General features: G+C 49.3%; 2 pseudogenes; one reads left to right on the top strand and one right to left on the bottom strand.

Annotated features, from left to right (window-relative positions):
* Positions 1-5,161: 5,161 nt before the first annotated feature.
* On the bottom strand, positions 5,162-7,283 carry LOC129716504 (putative lipoyltransferase 2, mitochondrial; annotated as a pseudogene).
* Positions 7,284-18,607: 11,324 nt separating this feature from the next.
* Positions 18,608-18,713, top strand: LOC129716505 (U2 spliceosomal RNA; annotated as a pseudogene).
* Positions 18,714-23,438: the final 4,725 nt, after the last annotated feature.

Genomic DNA, 23,438 nt, shown 5'->3' with positions numbered 1-23,438 from the left:
GAGGGCTTTTGCGGATCTGGCGACCTACCCGGGTAAGAGGGCTTTTGCGGATCTGGGCGCCAGACCCGGGTAAGAGGGCTTTTGTGGATCTGGCGACCTACCCGGGTAAGAGGGCTTTTGCGGATCTGGCGACCTACCCGGGTAAGAGGGCTTTTGCGGATCTGGCGACCTACCCGGGTAAGAGGGCTTTTGCGGATCTCTGGCGACCTACCCGGGTAAGAGGGCTTTTGCGGATCTGGCGACCTACCCGGGTAAGAGGGCTTTTGCGGATCTGGCGACCTACCCGGGTAAGAGGGCTTTTGCGGATCTGGCGACCCTACCCGGGTAAGAGGGCTTTTGCGGATCTGGCGACCTACCCGGGTAAGAGGGCTTTTGCGGATCTGGCGACCTACCCGGGTAAGAGGGCTTTTGCGGATCTGGCGACCTACCCGGTAAGAGGGCTTTTGCGGACCCGGGTAAGAGGGGGCTTTGGCGGATCTGGCGACCTACCCGGGTAAGAGGGCTTTTGCGGATCTGGCGACCTACCCGCGGGTAAGAGGGCTTTTGCGGATCTGGCGACCTACCCGGGTAAGAGGGCTTTTGCGGATCTGGCGACCTACCCGGGTAAGAGGGCTTTTGCGGAAGAGGGCTTTTGCGGATCTGGCGACCTACCCGGGTAAGAGGGCTTTTGCGGATCTGGCGACCTACCCGGGTAAGAGGGCTTTTGCGGATCTGGCGACCTACCCGGGTAAGAGGGCTTTTGCGGATCTGGCGACCTACCCGGGTAAGAGGGCTTTTGCGGATCTGGCGACCTACCCGGGTAAGAGGGCTTTTGCGGATCTGGCGACCTACCCGGGTAAGAGGGCTTTTGCGGATCTGGCGACCTACCCGGGTAAGAGGGCTTTTGCGGATCTGGCGACCTACCCGGGTAAGAGGGCTTTTGCGGATCTGGCGACCTACCCGGGTAAGAGGGCTTTTGCGGATCTGGCGACCTACCCGGGTAAGAGGGCTTTTGCGGATCTGGCGACCTACCCGGGTAAGAGGGCTTTTGCGGATCTGGCGACCTACCCGGGTAAGAGGGCTTTTGCGGATCTGGCGACCTACCCGGGTAAGAGGGCTTTTGCGGATCTGGCGACCTACCCGGGTAAGAGGGCTTTTGCGGATCTGGCGACCTACCCGGGTAAGAGGGCTTTTGCGGATCTGGCGACCTACCCGGGTAAGAGGGCTTTTGCGGATCTGGCGACCTACCCCGGGTAAGAGGGCTTTTGCGGATCTGGCGACCTACCCGGGTAAGAGGGCTTTTGCGGATCTGGCGACCTACCCGGGTAAGAGGGCTTTTGCGGATCTGGCGACCTACCCGGGTAAGAGGGCTTTTGCGGATCTGGCGACCTACCCGGGTAAGAGGGCTTTTGCGGATCTGGCGACCTACCCGGGTAAGAGGGCTTTTGCGGATCTGGCGACCTACCCGGGTAAGAGGGCTTTTGCGGATCTGGCGACCTACCCCGGGTAAGAGGGCTTTTGCGGATCTGGCGACCTACCCGGGTAAGAGGGCTTTTGCGGATCTGGCGACCTACCCGGGTAAGAGGGCTTTTGCGGATCTGGCCGCCTACCCGGGTAAGAGGGCTTTTGCGGATCTGGCGACCTACCCGGGTAAGAGGGCTTTTGCGGATCTGGCGACCTACCCGGGTAAGAGGGCTTTTGCGGATCTGGACCTACCCGGGTAAGAGGGCTTTTGCGGATCTGGCGACCTACCCGGGTAAGAGGGCTTTTGCGGATCTGGCGACCTACCGGGGTAAGAGGGCTTTTGCGGATCTGGCGACCTACCCGGGTAAGAGGGCTTTTGCGGATCTGGCGACCTACCCGGGTAAGAGGGCTTTTGCGGATCTGGCGACCTACCCGGGTAAGAGGGCTTTTGCGGATCTGGCGACCTACCCGGGTAAGAGGGCTTTTGCGGATCTGGCGACCTACCCGGGTAAGAGGGCTTTTGCGGATCTGGCGACCTACCCGGGTAAGAGGGCTTTTGCGGATCTGGCGACCTACCCGGGTAAGAGGGCTTTTGCGGATCTGGCGACCTACCCGGGTAAGAGGGCTTTTGCGGATCTGGCGCCCTACCCGGGTAAGAGGGCTTTTGCGGATCTGGCGACCTACCCGGGTAAGAGGGCTTTTGCGGATCTGGCGACCTACCCGGGTAAGAGGGCTTTTGCGGATCTGGCGACCAGACCCGGGTAAGAGGGCTTTTGCGGATCTGGCGACCTACCCGGGTAAGAGGGCTTTTGCGGATCTGGCGACCTACCCGGGTAAGAGGGCTTTTGCGGATCTGGCGACCTACCCGGGTAAGAGGGCTTTTGCGGATCTGGCGACCTACCCGGGTAAGAGGGCTTTTGCGGATCTGGCGCCCTACCCGGGTAAGAGGGCTTTTGCGGATCTGGCGACCTACCCCGGGTAAGAGGGCTTTTGCGGATCTGGCGACCTACCCGGGTAAGAGGGCTTTTGCGGATCTGGCGACCTACCCGGGTAAGAGGGCTTTTGCGGATCTGGGCGACCTACCCGGGTAAGAGGGCTTTTGCGGATCTGGCGACCTACCCGGGTAAGAGGGCTTTTGCGGATCTGGCGACCTACCCGGGTAAGAGGGCTTTTGCGGATCTGGCGACCTACCCGGGTAAGAGGGCTTTTGCGGATCTGGCGACCTACCCGGGTAAGAGGGCTTTTGCGGATCTGGCGACCTACCCGGGTAAGAGGGCTTTTGCGGATCTGGCGACCTACCCCGGTAAGAGGGCTTTTGCGGATCTGGCGACCTACCCGGGTAAGAGGGCTTTTGCGGATCTGGCGACCTACCCGGGTAAGAGGGCTTTTGCGGATCTGGCGACCTACCCGGGTAAGAGGGCTTTTGCGGATCTGGCGACCTACCCGGGTAAGAGGGCTTTTGCGGATCTGGCGACCTACCCGGGTAAGAGGGCTTTTGCGGATCTGGCGCCAGACCCGGGTAAGAGGGCTTTTGCGGATCTGGCGACCTACCCGGGTAAGAGGGCTTTTGCGGATCTGGCGACCTACCCGGGTAAGAGGGCTTTTGCGGATCTGGCGACCTACCCGGGTAAGAGGGCTTTTGCGGATCTGGCGACCTACCCGGGTAAGAGGGCTTTTGCGGATCTGGCGACCTACCCGGGTAAGAGGGCTTTTGCGGATCTGGCGACCTACCCGGGTAAGAGGGCTTTTGCGGATCTGGCCGGGTAAGAGGGCTTTTGCGGATCTGGCGACCTACCCGGGTAAGAGGGCTTTTGCGGATCTGGCGACCTACCCGGGTAAGAGGGCTTTTGCGGATCTGGCGACCTACCCGGGTAAGAGGGCTTTTGCGGATCTGGCCGCCAGACCCGGGTAAGAGGGCTTTTGCGGATCTGGCGACCTTACCCGGGTAAGAGGGCTTTTGCGGATCTGGCGACCTACCCGGGTAAGAGGGCTTTTGCGGATCTGGCGACCTACCCGGGTAAGAGGGCTTTTGCGGATCTGGCCGCCCTACCCGGGTAAGAGGGCTTTTGCGGATCTGGCGACCTACCCGGGTAAGAGGGCTTTTGCGGATCTGGCGACCTACCCGGGTAAGAGGGCTTTTGCGGATCTGGCGACCTACCCGGGTAAGAGGGCTTTTGCGGATCTGGCGACCTACCCGGGTAAGAGGGCTTTTGCGGATCTGGCGCCCTACCCGGGTAAGAGGGCTTTTGCGGATCTGGCGACCTACCCGGGTAAGAGGGCTTTTGCGGATCTGGCGACCTACCCGGGTAAGAGGGCTTTTGCGGATCTGGCGACCTACCCGGGTAAGAGGGCTTTTGCGGATCTGGCGACCTACCCGGGTAAGAGGGCTTTTGCGGATCTGGCGACCTACCCGGGTAAGAGGGCTTTTGCGGATCTGGCGATCTGGCGACCTACCCGGGTAAGAGGGCTTTTGCGGATCTGGCGACCTACCCCGGGTAAGAGGGCTTTTGAGGATCTGACCTACCCGGGTAAGAGGGCTTTTGCGGATCTGGCGACCTACCCGGGTAAGAGGGCTTTTGCGGATCTGGCGACCTACCCGGGTAAAAGGGCTTTTGCGGATCTGGCCGACCTACCCGGGTAAGAGGGCTTTTGCGGATCTGGCGACCTACCCGGGTAAGAGGGCTTTTGCGGATCTGGCGACCTACCCGGGTAAGAGGGCTTTTGCGGATCTGGCGACCTACCCGGGTAAGAGGGCTTTTGCGGATCTGGCGACCTACCCGGGTAAGAGGGCTTTTGCGGATCTGGCGACCTACCCTGGTAAGACCTGGCGACCTACCCGGGTAAGAGGGCTTTTGCGGATCTGGCGACCTACCCGGGTAAGAGGGCTTTTGCGGATCTGGCGACCTACCCGGGTAAGAGGGCTTTTGCGGATCTGGCGACCTACCCGGGTAAGAGGGCTTTTGCGGATCTGGCGACCTACCCGGGTAAGAGGGCTTTTGCGGATCTGGCGACCTACCCGGGTAAGAGGGCTTTTGCGGATCTGGCGACCTACCCGGGTAAGAGGGCCGGGTAAGAGGGCTTTTGCGGATCTGGCGACCTACCCCCGGGTAAGAGGGCTTTTGCGGATCTGGCGCCTACCCGGGGAGGCACCTTTAAATGGTGAATTAGGGTAGGGCACCTATAAGTGGTGAATTAGGAGAGGGAACCTTTAAATGGTGAATTAGGGGAGGGCACCTCTAAATGGTGACTTAGGGGAGGGCACCTTTAAATGTGAATCAGGGGAGGGCACCGTTAAATGGTGAATTAGGGGAGAGCACCTGTTAAGCCTAGATGGCTGCATACTCTATAACAGGTAGCTAGCTAGATGGCTACATATTGGGTAGCTAGGTAGATAGTAAGTCTGAGCTACTGGATAGCTAGGTAGTTATCTAGAGTATCTGTCTCTTCCATGACCAGCAATAGACCATTGTGGGCTCCACCTTTCCTGGTCCTATTGTTCTGGCTCTGATTTGTTCTGTTCCTTCACATACCTCTTGTTTCCCTTTCCCCTTAACTCTCAGCCTAAAGAAGGGTCTAGACCCAAAACGTCACCTATTCCTTATCTCCAGACATGCTGCCCGCCCTACTCTACTGCCCTACCCTGCCTTGCAAACATCCGACATCTGAAAATCTCTTCAGTCGACCAGTTGGCTGAGTGATCTTTGGGGATGGAGAGTTCCTAACGCCTCAGCGTGCAGTTGAACCGTGCGGCAAATGTTTCAAGGAAGGGTTCCACGGCCTCAGAGACGGTCACTTCTCTGCCCAGTACCTAAGTCAAGGACATCACCCCATTGCCCTTGAGGCCACAGAACATGATGTGAGAGAACCAGTGCAGATCAGTTGTTGCAGTTCAGCGCTAACCCGTGAGAGGTGATTTATCTGCCGCAGTGGATTCCTGTTGCGACACAGACAGACAGATACAATAAGGGGAGGAATGGCAGTGCAGTGGGCAACACACACACACACACACACACACACACACACACACACACACACACACACACACACACACACACACACACACACACACACACACACACACACACACACACACACACACACACACACACACACACACACACACACACACACACACACACACACACACACGCACACACACACACACACACGCGCGCATGCACACACACGCACACACACACAAACACATCGCGAAGGTGAGGGCCAGGGACAGTGGAGGAGCACTGTCTGCGCAATAAAGAGGAAGGTAAACGGCTGCCACAGAGCACGGTAAGTGGAGGAGAAAAAGAAGGGGAGATAAACAGAGAAGGGGATAGAGGGGAAGGGGGAGAGAGAAGGGGAGAGAGGAAGGGGGGGGAGAAGAGGGGGAGAAGGGTGGGAGAAGGGAGGGGGAGATGGGGGGGGAGAGAGAGGGGGGGGGAGGGGGGAGAAGTAGTGGAGACAGTTTTAAGAAGTTTAATAAAGTTAGCAGGCATTTTACCTTCCTGCGGATCTTCTAGGTCCTGAAAACCAAAGATCGGATCTTTGCTGAAAACTGCAATGAGCCAATCAAAATGGCCGGTCAGGAAGGAGATTGCCTTAGATTGACTGTAAGTAAATAGCAACCCCACTCCTCGGGCTTCGATCAAACGGCAACCTATTTTTAGTCGATTTTGATTTTTAAAATAATCGCAGGAACATAGAAGAAGCCTCGACTATGTGGAAACCACTTTCGACTATTAGTGACCGAATCCTCCGGGAACTTCCGGGAACCTCTCGGAAACCTTGGGTAGGGCGCAAGGTCACCTGAGGTTCCCGTTCCGGTTTCATAAGTGGGACAGGGGGCATAAGAATTTAATTGTTTTATTTCAGGACATAACGATAAAGTCTGAAGAAGGGTCTCAACACTAGACAATAGACATTGGGTGCAAGAGAAGGCCATACAGTCCTTCAAGCCAGCCGCCATTCAATGTGATCATGGCTGATCATCCCAATCAGTACCCCGTTCCTGCCTTCTCCCCATATACCCTGACTCCGCTATCTTTAAGAGCCCTATCGATCTCTCTCTTGAAAGTATCCAGAGAATCGGCCTCCACCGCCCTCTGAGGCAGAGAATTCCACACTCACAACTCTCTGTGTGAAAAAGTGTTTCCTCATCTCTGTTCTAAATGGCTTACCCCTTATTCTTAAACTGTGGCCCCTGGTTCTGGACTCCCCCAACATTGGGACATAATTCCTGCCTCTAGCGTGTCCCGCTGTGTTACTCCAGCATTTTGTGTCTATTTTAAAGTTTTTCACAGAACCTCGGTACACGTGACAATAAACTAAACGAGACTGAACTGAAGTGGCACTCACCGATGGTACAGATTTTGTTGCTTGCCACCCAGACGCTGGTGTTTGGCGAGGTGTTTGCTTGAATCCCGAACATGCGGCAGAGTCGGACGGTGGTGGCCTCCAGCTCCGCCAAGTACCAGCACACGCTCTTCCTGATGTCGGCCAGGTTGAGAATGGGGTAGCACACCAGCTGCCCGGGGCCGTGGAAGGTGATCATCCCTGCTTGGTCCGCCCGGTGGAACTCGACCCCCAGCCCCTTCAGCCTCTCCTCTTCCTCCTCCGGGTACTGCACCATCCTTATGCCGACAGTGTAGACAGGAGGGTGCTCTCACAGGAGCAGCGCATTCACCGCTGTTTCAGCAGCGACAGGGAGACGATGTGGCGCCGGATGGACCTCCGCTGAGCTTGCAGTGCATTTCCGTAAGAAATCCTCCCCAGGTTCACCACTTCAACCACCGGCTTCAAAGGGGTCATGGCACCAGCTTCAGGCTCCACGTCTCAACGTTCAGAAGGATTTATCAGGATTTCCCAAGTATTTTACAACCAGCCTGGCATTGATGGAATGAAAAATAAGAACATAAGTTTACAGAAATGTAGTTATTTTAGTTTATTTGTGTCCTATTGAAAATTTAGGACACAAAATGGGACAGAAAATTCAGGACACGATGTGACGAATTTCAGAACACTTAACGACAATTCAAAACGGAAAAACCACCAAAATTTGAGGACGCAAAAGGCGACGAAAATCCAGGACCCATAAAGACAGAAATTCAGGACGTGAAAAGCGACGAAAAATCATGGATCGAAAGGCGACGAAAATTCAGGACGCGAAAATTGACAAAAATGAAAAGCGACGCGAAAAGTGACAAAAATGAAAAGCGATGAAATTTCATGATGCCAAAAGCGACGAGTTCAGGACAAGAAAGGCGACGACAATCCAGGATGCAAAAAGTGACGAAAATTTAGGACGCGAAAAGTGACATAAATTTAGGACGCGAAAAGGAACGAAAATTCAGGACGCTAAAGGCGACGAAAATTCTGGACGCGAAAAGCGACAAAGATTCAAGATGTGAAACGCGATGAAAATTCCGATGCTAAAAGGGACAGAAAATTCAGGAATCGATGTGACAAAAATTCAGGATGCTACAAGTGACAACAATTCAATGCGAAAAATGACTAAATTTCAGGACGCGAAAAGGGACGGAAATTGAGGAAGTGAAAAGGGATGCGAAAAGGGACGATAATTCAGGACGCGAAAAGCGAATCAAAAATACAAGAAGCAAAAGCGATGATAATTGCGGGCGCAAAAATTGACGAAATTTCGGGACGTGAAAGCCGACGCAAATTTTAGATGCAAAAAGCGACGAAGTTTCAAGACACAAAAAGCGATAAAAATTCAGACGCAAAAAGGGACAGAAAATTCAGGAAGCGATAAGTGACGAAATTACAGGACGTGAAAACTGACAACAATTCCGGACACAACAATCAACAAAAATTCACGACATGAAATGCGATTACAATCCAGGACACGAAAAGCACTGAAAATCCAGGACGCAAAAAGCAACAAAATTTCTGGACATGCAAATGACGAAAATTCAGGCCGCGAAAGGCGATTAAATTTCAAGACACATAAAGCAATGAAAATTCAGGATGCGAAAAGCGGCGAAATTTCAGGACCCGAAAAGCGACAATAATTCAGGACGGGAAGAGCGACGCAAATTCAGGATGAAATATGGGACGAAAATTCAGAACGCGAAAAGCGAGGGAAATTCAAGACGTGAAAAGCGATGAAAATTCTGGACGCAAAAATCGACGAAATTTCAGGACGTGAAAAGCGACAATAATTGTGGACGCAAAAACAGACGAAAATTAAGATGCGAAAAGTGACGAAAATTTAGGATGCGAAAAGCGACAACACTTCAGAACGTGAAAAGGAACGAAAATTCAAGATGTGAAAAGACGAAAATTTAGGACGCGAAATGGGACAGAAAATTGAGGACGCGATAAGTGACAAAATTTCAGGACACGAAAAGCAACGACAAATCATGACGGAAAAAACACAGAAATTCAGGACGTGAAAAGCGACGAAAAATCATGGACGCATAAAGCGACGAAAATTCAGGACGCGAAAAACAACAAAAATTCAAACAATGAAAAGCGATGAAATTTCATGATGCCAAATGCGACGAGAGTTCAGGATGAGAAAGGCAGCGAAAATCCAGGATGCAAAAAGCAACGAAAATTCAGGACGTGAAAAGCGACACATATTTAGGACACGAAAATGGACGAAAATTCAGCAAGCTAAAGGCGACAAAAATTCTGGACGTGAAAAGCGGCGAAGATTCAAGATGCGATGAAAATTCAGGTGCAAAAAGGGACAGAAAATTCAGGAATCGATAAGTGACGAAAATTCAGGATGCTACAAGTGACGACAATTCAAGACGCGAAAAATTATGAAATTTCAGTACGCGAAAAGGCATGGAAATTGAAAACACGAAAAGGGACGAAAATTCAGGACGCGAAAAACAAGATCATTTAAGACGCGAAAAGCGACTAAAATTCATGATGCGAAAAGCGACGAAAATTCAGGACACGAAAAGCAACGGAAATTCACGACACGAAAAGGGACGAAAATTCAGGACACGCAAAAGCGACGATAATTGCGGGCGCAAAAATCGACAAAATTTCAGGATGCGAAAGCCGACGCAAATTCTAGATGCAAAAAACGACGAAGTTTCAAGACACAAAAAGCGACAAAATTCAGATGCAAAACGGGACAGAAAATTCAGGAAGCGATAAGTGACAAAATTTCAGGACGGGAAATCTAACGACAATTCCGGACGCAAAAATCAACCAAAATTCAGGACATGAAATGCGATCACAATCCAGGACGCGAAAAGCGCTGAAAATCCAGGGCGCAAAAAGCAACAAAATTTCATGACGCGTAAATGATGAAAATTCAGGCCGCGAAAGGCGATTAAATTTCAAGACACATAAAGCGACGACAATTCAGGATGTGAAAAGCGACGAAATTTCAGGACCCGAAAAGCGACAATAACGAAAGCAACAAAATTTCAGGACGCGTAAAAGACGAAAATTCAGGCCGTGAAAGGCGATTACATTTTAAGACGCATAAATCGATGAAAATTCAGGTTGCGAAAAGCGACAAAATTTCAGGACCCGAAAAGCGACAATAATTCAGGGCGGGAAGAGCGACGCAAATTCAGGATGCAATAATGGACGAAAATTCAGAACGCGAAAAGCGACGGAAATTCAAGACATGAAAAGCGACGAAAATTCCGGACGCAAAAAACGACGAAAATTAAGACGCGAAAAGTGACGTAAATTCAGGATACAAAAAGCGACAATAATTCAGGATGGGAAGAGCGATGCAAATTCAGGACGCGATAAGGGACAAAAATTCAGAACGCGTAAAGCAAAGGAAATTCAAGACGTGAAAAGTGACAAAAATTCTGGACGCAAAAAGCGATGAAAATTAAGACGCGAAAAGTGACGAAAATGAAGGATGCGAAAAGCGGCATTATATCATGACGTGAAAAGCAACGAAAATTCAAGACTCGAAAAGACGAAAATTTAGGACGCAAAATGGGACAGAAAATTCAGGACACGATAAGTGATGAAATATCAGAACACTTAACGACAATTCAAGACGGAAAAACCACCAATATTTGAGGACACGAAAGGCGACGAAAATCCAGGACCCGTAAAGTGACAGAAATTCAGCACATGAAAAGCGACGAAAAATCATGGACGCGAAAGGCGACGAAAATTTAGGAGGCGAAAAGTGACAAAAATTCAAACAATGAAAAGCGATGAAATTTCATGATGCCAAATGCGACGAGAGTTCAGGACAAGAAAGGCGACGACAATCCAGGATGCAAAAAGCGACGAAAATTTAGGACGCGAAAAGTGACATAAATTTAGGACGCGAAAAGGAACGAAAATTCAGGACGCTAAAGGCGACGAAAATTCTGGACGCGAAAAGTGACGAAGATTCAAGATGTGAAACGCGATGAAAATTCAGATGCTAAAAGGGACAGAAAATTCAGGAATCGATGTGACAAAAATTTAGGATGCTACAAGTGACAACAATTTGAGGACGCGAAAGGCGACGAAAATCCAGGACTGGTAAAGCGACAGAAATTCAGCACGTGAAAAGCGACGAAAAATCATGGACGCATAAAGCGACGAAAATTCAGGACACGAAAAGCAACAAAAATTCAAACAATGCAAAGCGATGAAATTTCATGATGCCAAACGCGACGAGAGTTCAGGACGAGAAAGCAATGAAAATCCAGGATGCAAAAAGCGACGAAAATTCAGGACGCAAAAAGCAACGGAAATTCAGGACGTGAAAATGGACGAAAATTCAGGACGCGAAAAGCGACGAAAATACAAGACACAAAAGCGACGATAATTGCGGGCGCAAAAATCGACAACATTTCAAGACGTGAAAACCGATGAAAATTCTAGATGCAAAAAGCGACAAAGTTTCAAGATGCAAAAATCAACAAAAATTCAGGACATGAAATGCGATCACAATCCAGGACGCGAAAAGCGCTGAAAATCAAAGACGCAAAAAGCAACGAATGACGCGTAAATGACGAAAATTCAGGCCGCGAAAAGCGATTACATTTCAAGACACATAAAGCGATGAAAATTCATGATGCGAAAAGCGACGAAATTTCAACTCGAAAAGCGACAATAATTCAGGATGGGAAGAGCGACGCAAATTCAGGATGAAATACGGGACGAAAATTCAGAACGCGAAAAGCAAGGGAAGTTCAAGACGTGAAAAGCGACAAAAATTCTGGATGCGAAAACAGTCGAAAATTAAGAAGCGAAAAGTGACGAAAATTCAGGATACGAAAAGCGACAATAATTGAGGACAGGAAGAGCGACGCAAATTTCAGGACGTGAAAAGCGACAAAAATACTGGACGCGAAAACAGACGAAAATTAAGACGTGAAAAGTGACGAAAATTCTGGACGCAATAATCGACAAAATATCAGGACGTTAAAAGAGACAAAAATTCAGGATTCAAAAAGCGATGAAAATTAAGATGCGAAAAGTGACGAAAATTAAGGATGCGAAAAGCGACAACACTTCAGAACGTGAAAAGGAACGAAAATTCATGATTCAAAAAGACGAAAATTTAGGACGCGAAATGGGACAGAAAATTCAGGACACGATAAGTGACAGAATTTCAGAACACGAAAAGCAACTCGCTAGAATTTAGAAGATTGAGGGGGGCTCTTATAGCAACTTGCAAAATTCTTAAGGGGTTGGACAGGCAAGATGCAGGAAGATTGTTCCCGATGTTGGGGAAGTCCAGAACAAGGGGTCACAGTTTGAGGATAAGGGGGAAATCTTTTAGGACCGAGACGAGGAAAACTTTTTTCACACAGAGAGAGGTGAATCTCTGGAATTCTCTCCCGCAGAAGGTAGTTGAGGCCAGTTCATTGGCTATATTTAAGAGGGAGTTAGGTGTGGCTCTTGTGGTACAGGATACTGAGTTGGATGATCAGCCATGATCATATTGAATGGCAGTGCAGGCTCGAAGGGCCGAATGGCCTACTCTTGCACCTTTTTTCTATGTTTCTATGTTTCTATGTTTCTATGCAACGACAATTCAAGACGGAAAAGCCACCAAAATATGAGGACGCGAAAGGCGCCGAAAATCGAGGACCTGTAAAGTGACAGAAATTCAGGACGTGAAAAGCGACGAAAAGTCATGGACACGAAAAGCAACATAAATTGAAACAATGAAAAGCGATGAAATTTCATGATGCCAGGCGACGAGAGTTCAGGACGAGAAAGGCAACAAAATCCAGGATGCAAAAAGCAACAAGAATTCAGGACGCGAAAAGCGGGGTAAGAGGGCCGGGTAAGAGGGCTTTTGCGGATCTGGCGGCCTACCCGGGTAAGAGGGCTTTTGCGGATCTGGCGACCTACCCGGGTAAGAGGGCTTTTGCGGATCTGGCGACCTATCCGGGTAAGAGGGCTTTTGCGGATCTGACGACCTATCCGGGTAAGAGGGCTTTTGCGGATCTGGCGCCAGATCCGGGTAAGAGGGCTTTTGTGGATCTGGCGACCTACCCGGGTAAGAGGGCTTTTGCGGATCTGGCGACCTACCCGGGTAAGAGGGCTTTTGCGGATCTGGCGACCTATCCGGGTAAGAGGGCTTTTGTGGATCTGGCGACCTACCCGGGTAAGAGGGCTTTTGCGGATCTGGCGACCTACCCGGGTAAGAGGGATTTTTGCGGATTTTAAATGGTGAATTAGGGGAGGGCACCTTTAAATGTGAATTAGGGGAGGGCACCTTTAAATGGTGAATTAGAGGAGGGCACCTGTTAAGCCCAGATGGCTGCATACTCTATAACAGGTAGCTAGCTAGATGGTTACATATTGGATAGCTAGATAGATAGCAAGTCTGAGCTATATACTGGATAGCTAGGTAGTTATCTAGAGTAATCTACATACTGGACAGCTAGGTAGCTAGCTAGACTGAGCTACCAACTGGATAACTAGTTACATACTGGTGTTTTAGAGTTACAAACAACCAAATTGGAAGAACAGCACCTCATATTTCGCTTGGGCAGCTTAACCAGCAGTATAAACTGACTCCAATAACCTCAAGTAACCCGTGCTTGCCCTTTCTCTGTTCTGCTAGTTTCCTTGTTCGTATCTCTTCCATGACCTAGCAATAGACCATTGTGAGCTCCACCTTTGCTGGTCCTATTGTTTCCGGCTCTGATTTGTTCTGTACCTTCACATACCTCTTGTTTCCCTTTCCCCTTAACTCTTAGTCTAAAGAAGGGTCTAGACCCAAAACGTCACCTATTCATTTTCTCCAGACATGCTGCCTGCCCTACTCTACTGCCCTACCCTGCCTTGCAAACACCCGACATCTGAAAATCTCTTCAGTCGACCAGTTGGCTGAGTGATCTTTGGGGATGGAGAGTTCCTAACGCCTCAGCGTGCAGTTGAACCGTGCGGCAAATATTTCAAGGAAGGGTTCCACGGCCTCAGAGACGGTCACTTCTCTGCCCAGTACTTAAGTCAAGGACATCACCCCTTTGCCCTTGAGGCCACAGAACATGATGTGAGAGAACCAGTGCAGATCAGTGTTGCAGTTCAGCGCTAACCCGTGAGAGATGATTTATCTGCCGCAGTGGATTCCTGTTGCGACACAGACAGACAGATACAATAAGGGGAGGAATGGCAGTGAAGTGGGCAATGTAGCAATGAAAACAGCTGGGACAATGTTCACCGAAGGTTTAAGAGCCTGAACATTATAACATTCAGGTTCAGGAGCAGCTTAAATGTGTAGGAAAGAACTGCAGATGCTGGTTTAAATGGAAAATAGCCACAAAATGCTGAAATAACTCAGTGGGACAGGCAGCATCTCTGGGGAGAAGGAATGGGTGACGTTAGAAATGTTAGAAACTTCACCCATTCCTTCTCTCCAAAGATGCTGCCTACTTTATGTCGCTGAGTTACTCCAACATCTTGTGTCTATCTTCAGGGACAGCTTCTTCCCTACAACAATCAGGCTATTAAACGACCTCCAAATAAGCTCCGAACTACATAGATTTTTTTACATTATAGATTACTTTGCATTATTATTGTTTGGGTATTTGTCCATTTATTTTATATACTGAACTTTTTTATGGATAAGCTGTTGTTTATTATAGATTTTGCATACTGGTGACGTTTCACCCCACCCAAGGTTTCCATGAGTCGCCAGAGGTTTTGGTCACTCGCCTGGAAAGCCTCGACCGAAGCGTGAGCTGCATCTACTGACCAAAGATCCTACAGGATCATTGCTACCGATCGCACGCGCACACGCACACACGCACGCACACACACACACACACACACACACACACACACACACACACACACACATCGCGAAGGTGAGGGCCAGGGACAGTGGAGGAGCACTGTCTGCGCAATAAAGAGGAAGGTAAACGGCTGCCACAGAGCACGGTAAGTGGAGGAGAAAGAGAAGGGGAAAGAAGGGGAGAGAAACAGAGAAGGGGAGAGAGAAGGGGAGAGAGAAGGGGGAGAGAGAAGGGGGAGAGAGAAGGGGGAGAGAGGAGAGAGAGGGGAGAGAGAAGGGGGGGGGGAGAAGTAGTGGAGACAGTTTTAAGAAGTTTAATAAAGTTAGCAGGCATTTTACCTTCCTGCGGATCTTCTAGGTCCTGAAAACCAAAGATCGGATCTTTGCTGAAAACTGCAATGAGCCAATCAAAATAGCCGGTCAGGAAGGAGATTGCCTTTGATTGCCTGTAAGTAAATAGCAACCCCACTCCTCGGGCTTCGATCAAACGGCAACCTATTCTTCATGATGTGCCATGCATAGACATTCCTGAATGTTACCGAAACCATTGTGAGCTACTTTGTTACGGTGCTTGTCCTCTCCTATAACATCTCTGCTGCCTTGGGTGATGCCGGACAGGACACAAGCTTTGGGACATGGTGTGAAACTGTTGCTGTCTGTCCCAGCCTGGTAAAAACCTGGATGGAGTGGATTTGGAGAGGATGTTTCCACTTGTGGGAGAGTCTAGGACCAGTGGCCACAGCCTCAGAATTAAAAGACATTCCTTTAAGAAGGAGATGAGCAGGAATTTCCTAAGTCAGGGGGTGGTGAACTGTGGAATTTATTGCCACTGCTAGCTGTGGAGGTCAAGTCAATGGATATTTTTCAGGAGGAGATTGATAGATTCTTGATTGATACGGGTGTCAGAGGTAATGGGGAGAAGGCAGGAGAATGGGTTTGAGAGGGAAAGATAGTCATAGGGTGATACAGTGTGGAAACAGGCCGACCCAGAATGACCCATCTGCACTAGTCCCACCTGCCCTCGTTTGATCCATATCCCTCCGAACCTGTCCTATCCATGTACTTGTCTAACTGTTTCTTAAATGTTGCGATAGTCACTGCTTCAACTACCTCCTCTGGCAGCTTGTTCCATACACCTACCACCCTTTGTGTGAAAAACATACCCCTCAGATTCCTATTAAATGTTTTGCCCTTCACCTTAAACTTATGTCCTCTGCTCCTCGATTCACTTACTCTGGGCAAAAGACTCAACCATATCTATTCAAATCATGATTTTATACACCTCTATTAGATCATCCCTCAGCCTCCTGTGCTCCATGAAGTAGAGTCCCAGCCTACTCAACCTCTCCCTATAGCTCTGGCCCTCTAGTCCTGGCAACATCCTCATAAATCTTCACTGTACCCTTTCCAGTTTGACGACATCTTTCCTATAACATGGTGCCCAGAACTGAACACAATACTCTGAAAGTGGCCTCACCACCTTCTTATGCAACTGCAACATGACCTCCCGACTTCTATACTCAGCCTGACCCGCTGGGTTACTCCTGCACTCTGAAACATCACAGAACAGGGCAAGATTAACAAGTTTGCTGATGATACAGAAGTAATTGGTTTTGCAGATAGTGAAGATGGTTGTGAAAGATTGTAGCAGGATCTGGATCAATTAGCCAGGTGGGCAGAGTAATGGTTGATGGTTCCATGGTTCCTTGAAGGTCGTGTCGCAGGTAGATCATGTGGTCAAAAAGTATTTTGGCACTTTGGCCTTCATCAGTCAGAGTATTGAGTATATAAGTTGGGAGGTCATGTTGCAGTTGTATAAGACGTTGGTGAGACCGCATTTAGAATATTGTGTTCAGTTCTGGGCACCATGTTATAGGAAAGATGTCAAACTGAAAAGAGTACAGAGATCCCCATCCTGGATCAGTCCAATCAGGGTTTTGTCATCCACAAACTTGAGAAGCTTGACAGAGGTGTCTGTGGAGGTGCAGTCATTGGGTGTGAAGTGGTGATTGCAGTGGAGTGGTGATTGGAGTGGGGTGGGTGTAGAAGGGCCCAGTCTTTGCAGACTGAGGTCAGGCTGTATGTGGGTGTGAAGTGGTTGGGTGGGAAAGTTTCCACTCTTTTCATACTGGAGTCTTGCCTTAAGTAGGTGTGAAGTGGTGAATTGGGAAGGAGAGGGTGCAGGGTCCATTCTTTGCAGCCTGGGGTCTGGCTGTGTTTGTTGGGGAGGGGTTTCAGGGTTACATTTCTGATTTTTAAGCCTGCAGTAAAACTCATTCAGGTTGTTCGTCAGCTGACGATTGCCCAAAGAACGGGGGGCTTTCCTCTTATAGCTGGTTATTTCTTGCATGCCCTTCCAAACTGACAAAGAATCACTAGCTGAGAACTTGCTCCTCAACTTCTCAGAGTATCATTCCTTGGCAGCTCTGATTCCTCTTCTCAGCGTTTTATCGATTAGGCTATCTTTTGATTTGAGCATAAGAATAGGGGATTTGAGTATAAGAGCAGGGAGGTTCTACTGCAGTTGTACAGGGTCTTGGTGAGACCGCACCTGGAGTATTGCGAACAGTATTGGTCTCCTAATCTGAGGGAGTACAGAGAAGGTTCACCAGTGATTCCTCAGAGATGGCAGGACTTTCATATGAAGAAAGACTGGATAGACTCGGCTTGTACACGCTGGAATTCAGAATATTGGGGGGGGATCTTATAGAAACTTACAAAATTCTTAAGGGGTTGGACAGGCTGGATGCAGGAAGATTATTCCCGATGTTGGGGAAGTCCAGAACTAGGGTTCACAGTTTAAGGATAAGAGGGAAGTCTTTTAGGACCGAGATGAGAAAATCATTTTTTACACAAAGAGTGGTGAATCTGTGGAATTTTACTTCGGAGTCACGTGAGTGACTTCGTGAAGAAGCCCGCTTCCACGCATGCGTGTCATATCGCTACACGCATTGCAACGAGTCACACAGGGGGGAACGGCGTTCCCCAGCGGGAGAATTTGAAAGTCGGGAACAGCAGGTAAGAGACTCTGCGTTCCTTTTTTCTACTTACCTTTTAGGTGGCTGCGGAAAGCTGGCGGGGAGACCCGTGGAGTGCGAGCAGCCGGCAGCAGCAACAGCACGAGTTTCCCTGGAGGGGAACAACCTGTGCCCGACTTTGCTCCCGCACCGGCAAAATTCACTTCTCGGCCGGGCGGGAAGCAAAGCAAAGAGGTCCGTATGCCAGTCTTTAGCGAGACTGGCTTGGAACAGTCGCTAGCGGCCAGCGCGAAGGCTGCGGGACAGAGAGCAGGGGCCAGCGCTGTAAGTACCCGGGGTACACAGCAGTGCTGGAAACGCTCAGCGAGTGCAGCGGCACTATGGAGTAGGAACTGGACGTCCGGGCTGAAAACCTTCTTCAAAAGGTAAGCACCGGGGTTGGTCCAGGGGATCCATAGGTACAGGAACTGCCGCGAATGGACCAGGCCCGTGAACACCGGGGTCGGTCCGAGCGGCTCGAACCCGACACGCAGGGAACAACGTTCACCAGCGGGAGTATGAAAAGTCGGGAACCGCAGGTAGGAGACTCTGCGTTTCCTTCCACTTACCTTTAGGTGCAGACATGGACTGGGTCCATGTCAGCTGCAGAATGCCGGCGGGAGAACCGCGGAGTGCAGGCAGCCGGCAGGAGAGCAGTAACGGCAGTCGGCAGCGGCAGCGGCAGGAGCTCTGGCAGCGGCAGGAGCTGGCAGCGGCAGGAGCTGGCAACGGCAGGAGCTGGCAGCGGCAGGAGCTGGCAACGGCAGGAGCAGCATGGGCACATCGATTCCCGGAGAGGGAAAACACCGGTGCCCAACTTCGCTCCAGCACGGTGAGAAAATTCATTTCTCAGCAGCAAAGGACTTTGCAGTTGGCTGGCTGCAATCTACTACAAGGGACCAGTATGTGAGTTCCAGGGTCGGTCCCAGCGGGGTTTTTAGTTACAATAATCACTTCTGGGCCTTTTGGCTAAGATCAAGTGTAGTATCTGTTCTTATCAGTTTAATATCTGATTCATCCCTTATCTAGGGACCATATATTAAATAAAAACTATAGTAGCTGTTATCATCAGTTTGAATGTCTTATATGTCCCTTATCTAAGGACCATATAAGTAGGAGTGTCCAGAATTGAGGGCATTAGAGTGGGGTTGACCGGCTCCAACGACCGCAAGGGACCAGTACCGTCAGTATGGGGGTCGGTCCCAGGGGTCTAAGATAAAGGAGCAGCCAGGAGTGCTGAGAGCGTTGGAGCCGGGTTAAAGGAATAGATGGAAGCAGCTGTGCCAGTTATCCTCCACACCGGCCATATCCACTCCATGGAAGGAAGGACAAAACTGGAGAAGGAGGACCATGGAACAGCGGGCAGCCAGCAGCAGCCAGCGGCACTTGGATCATCCGTAGTGGGATCAGCTGTGCCCGATGTCGGCCCCGCACCGGCCAGATCCATGCGGCCGAGCGGTAAGGCTAGACACATATCAAACAAGGTAGTGGACTCAGAGGGTCCGACTTTGCATAATACCGCCGGCAACCAGTGCCCGAGAGGGCTGGAGCAGGAAGAAGCGGTGTATGGAGCCTTGCTCCAACGTGATAAAACCACAGCAGTACCTCTTTGAGGGCTGCACAATGCTTCTACCCCATCAGAGGGGAGCACTGTGGGTCAGTTCTGGGTTGACTTGCAAGAGGGGTCCGCAGAACAAAAGACAAGTGGGCAGCAGTTAAGCCCACATGGGTACCCCGTGCGGGACCCTAGAGATCTCTAACTCTATAAAAAAGAGTAGGCAGGACCCTGATGGGCCAGAGCCTGGTAATACAGCGTCCCATGATCCTAACACAGCAGGGACTCTGCTGGACATGGTGGCTGATTACTTTAGCCAAGTCAAACATGGGTAGACTTGGATCCAGGATGGCAATAGTATTACTATATGTCTGGCCACAAACGCCAACAAGAAAAATTTACAGACACTGGCCAGACATCTGCCACCTGGCAACGGTGAGGCATTACAGGTGCCCAGTGTAAACCAATGCATTTGGCAGCATATGGGGACGAACATCAGGAACCAGGACCTCAAGATCCAGAGAACCTTAAAGGGATTGACGGAAGGCATCATAGCATACACCCACACCCTGGACTAAACGTAGGTAACCAAGACCATCAAGACGCACTAGCTCTGTTTAGTAATATGCAATATGACCTGAACTACACGTGGAAGGCGTCCATTCAGCCAGCACTAGGACCCCAAAATGCTACCATTTGCAAACAAAGAACCGTGGGTGGACAAAGCCTAGACACTGGGGCTCATCAAGGCCAGCGCAAGGGCCTATTTTGGGGCATGATACCAGCCACAGGCAAGGCCATAAAAAATGTGGCTCATACCAGTGGCAGTGCCAGAAATCAATATAACCCGCAGGATCCTTTTTTAGGGTATGGCCAGGGCGGCCACCCTGGAAGATGCGGAAGCCTCAACCTCCCACACAACCCCGAACAAGAGATATCAAACCAGAACCTCCTTTTCAAAAAAAAAAAAAAAAAAAAAAAAAAAAAAAAAAAACCAAAACCAAGGAAATAACTCAACCACCGGTAACCATGGAGGTAGGTGGGTGGGGTTTATTCTGTAAAAATAGGGACCTACGATGGTAGGGGAGGTTGCAACACTACAGTTATGTATGGTATATAATCACTACAGATTCATATAATCTCAGCAGTATTCAGGGTTATCTGATAGGATTTACTCATCCCAATAACCACAGTACAACATACACCAGAAGGGCATTTTGTCCTTGCATAAACCAAACAATCCAAAACCCACATGGTGCTACAAAATATTGTACACGAAAGGTGTGATTGAACATACTTTTCATGGAACATTAGAATTGTATCAAACATATTTATTAAATAAAATAGAGTAGGGTTGCAGGATTATCATTTGATTTTAACCCTAAACACATTTGTTCTAGATATTCATTTTAAGATGGATACTCTTATTATTGATAAAGACTTGGTGTCAGCTGCGGTTTTCTATATGGCAGGCATCGACTCAAAAGAGGAACTTTGGCAATATAGAGCTTACAAAAGGGGCAATCATCAGCCCCAATATTATTTACTAAAATTCTAAAACCAGCTTGGCATTGTTATGTAAACAAAGCCATAGGGTGATGTATTTCCCCCGTTCGGCCCCATCAATGGGGTACTAGGGAAAATTGAACTTCACTCGGCATCTGGAATTCTCAGAGTACCCGACTGGCCTACTAAATCATGGTATTCGGTCATACAGGGGATGGTGTTAGAACCATGTTCCCTAATGTACATAGCCAAAAATTATTAATTTATCCAGTGACTGGAGGCAGTCATCTATGCCATAAGACTATGGATTTATTGATTGGTAGAGTCTAAAAGACCCACTACACGGCAGTGGGCTGTCAGACAGGACGATGAATCTCATCTCATCTGCACTAAGACTGTCAACACGGAAGCAGTACCTTGGACACATCAAGAATGGGGCATATACTGCTTGGACAACAACCTCGACCAACAGGCCAAGAATTTCTGGCCGTATTGGATTTTTAACAAGCCTCCATTATGATAATCGATGGGGCTACAGTGCCATCAATAGTGCCACAAGTGCACTCTCCAATTACCTATCACAAGGAACAGAGCGGACGCGGTGGGAACGCACCCCTGGTAAGAAAACCAGGTACTCCGAAATCTGGGACGTGGGTGTCGTTTCTCAACATGCTGAGGAGCTTGTAGCTCATAACAGCGTTGTCACTTCAGTAACAGTCCAGGAAGATGGTTATGCTCATGGTGTTATTTACCGCACAACAAGTCCAGCCATTAAGCAAACTGAGCCTGGACTCCCTGATCATCTCACCGAGAAACTGGTGTTGTCATACAGGATTTAATAAAAGAAAACAGATCGGGTTCCTCGGGTCAAGTGTTTGAATTTATGGTACACCCATATGGCAAACGACTGTGTATAGCAAGACACATCTAACAATACATAGGATATACTAAGAACATTCGAGGTCAGAGAATGGAGTTGTTTATCTCTTACAAGAAACCGCATGAAAGGGTCACGACTCAAACTATATCAAGGTGGCTCAAATAGGTCCTAAAAATGGCAGAAATAGACACTAATGTTTTAACTCTCATTCCACCAGGGCTGCAGCAACATCCGCAGCAAAAATTGTACAGGTACCCACAGACCAAATCCTCAGAATGGCAGGATGGTCATTCAAAAAGGGTTTTTCCACAGGTTTTATAATAAACCAGTTATTTTTTGGAGCCATCATTGTATTAAGAAAACATTTTATGTTCAACAAAATAATTTGCCCGAAAGGTTACAGGGCTATGATTCTCAAATTTTAAAAAATGTTATATATTTTTTCGTTATACCACACAACTCTTTGTATAATTGTGTTTTAAAATTACTAATGATGCTCTCTCCCAATACCCAAGGCAGTTTGTGAAGCATGGACTCGTTCCACGGCATGAGGTCACAGAGCTTTGAAATCTTCACGAAGTCACTCACGTGACTCCGAAGTAAAATAGTAAGATTAAACGAGAACTTACCAGTTTGAAGTTTGATCTGTATTTTATGAGGAGTTACGATGAGGGATTTCGTGCCCTCCGCTCCCACCCTCTTATGATCATATCAAAAACTGGTATCTCTTTGGTAATCTTACTATGTTAGATCATTATAGGTTCCTGTGACCTCACACCGCTGCTTTGAAGTATGACACGCATGCGTGGAAGCGGGCTTCTTCACGAAATCCCTCATCGTAACTCCTCATAAAATACAGATCAAACTTCAAACTGGTAAGTTCTCGTTTAATCTTACTATTCTCTGCCACAGAAGGTAGTTGAGGCCAGTTCATTGGCTATATTTAAGAGGGAGTTAGATGTGGCCCTTGTGGCTAAAGGGATCAGAGGGTATGGAGAGAAGGCAGGTACAGGATACTGAGTTGGATGATCAGCCATGATCATATTGAATGGCGGTGCAGGCTCGAAAGGCCGAATGGCCTACTCCTGCACCTATTTTCTGTGTTTCTATGTTTTAACTTTTTAACGATTAGGCTATCGGCTTGACGCATATTTGCTCCCCGCCCCCCCCCCCCCCCCCGATCTCAAAATGGAAATGTTACATCTGTATATAATAATCCCATTAAAATGTTTATTTATGTCACAAACTATGGAATTCATATTTTTCAGTATTGTTATCAAGGAAAATAAACCAGTTCCAATTGTTTGATATTATTTGATATCGTTTAATATTATTCATATGGAGGAGAAAATATAATAGCTCTAAAACCTATCTTAATTTTGCAATCTCACTCAAGATAATCTCCCTTTCCCTCTCCCCTCCCCATCGCTCTCTCCGTTCCCCTCTCTCTCTCTCTCTCTCTCTCTCCCCATCCCCCCCTCTCACATCCCCCCCTCTTTCTTGCGGGGGCGAAGATGCAGGTGGCGCGGGCCCAGCGGGGGCCCAGCGGGCGGGGGGGATGAAGGTGGCGTGGGCCCGGTGGGGGTGGCGGGGACCCAGCGAGTGTCAGTGGGGGTGGCATGGGCCCAGCGGGGGTGGCGTGGGCCCAGCGGGGGTGACATGGGCCCAGCGGGGGAGGCATGAGCCCAGCGGGGGTGGTGTGGGGGGGAAGATGGCTTGGGCCCCGGCGGTGGGGGAAGGCGAGGGGAGTGGGCTCCGCCGCAGCGGCGACTGGTGTTGGGATTACAGCCGTTGAGTTCAGATTCAGCCACTCCCGCCCGGGGACGAGAGAACAGAGAA

Source organism: Leucoraja erinacea, unplaced genomic scaffold (assembly GCF_028641065.1).
Source record: "Leucoraja erinacea ecotype New England unplaced genomic scaffold, Leri_hhj_1 Leri_250S, whole genome shotgun sequence".
Classification (NCBI taxonomy): domain Eukaryota; kingdom Metazoa; phylum Chordata; class Chondrichthyes; order Rajiformes; family Rajidae; genus Leucoraja; species Leucoraja erinaceus.
This window is presented reverse-complemented; position numbering and strand designations above follow the sequence as displayed.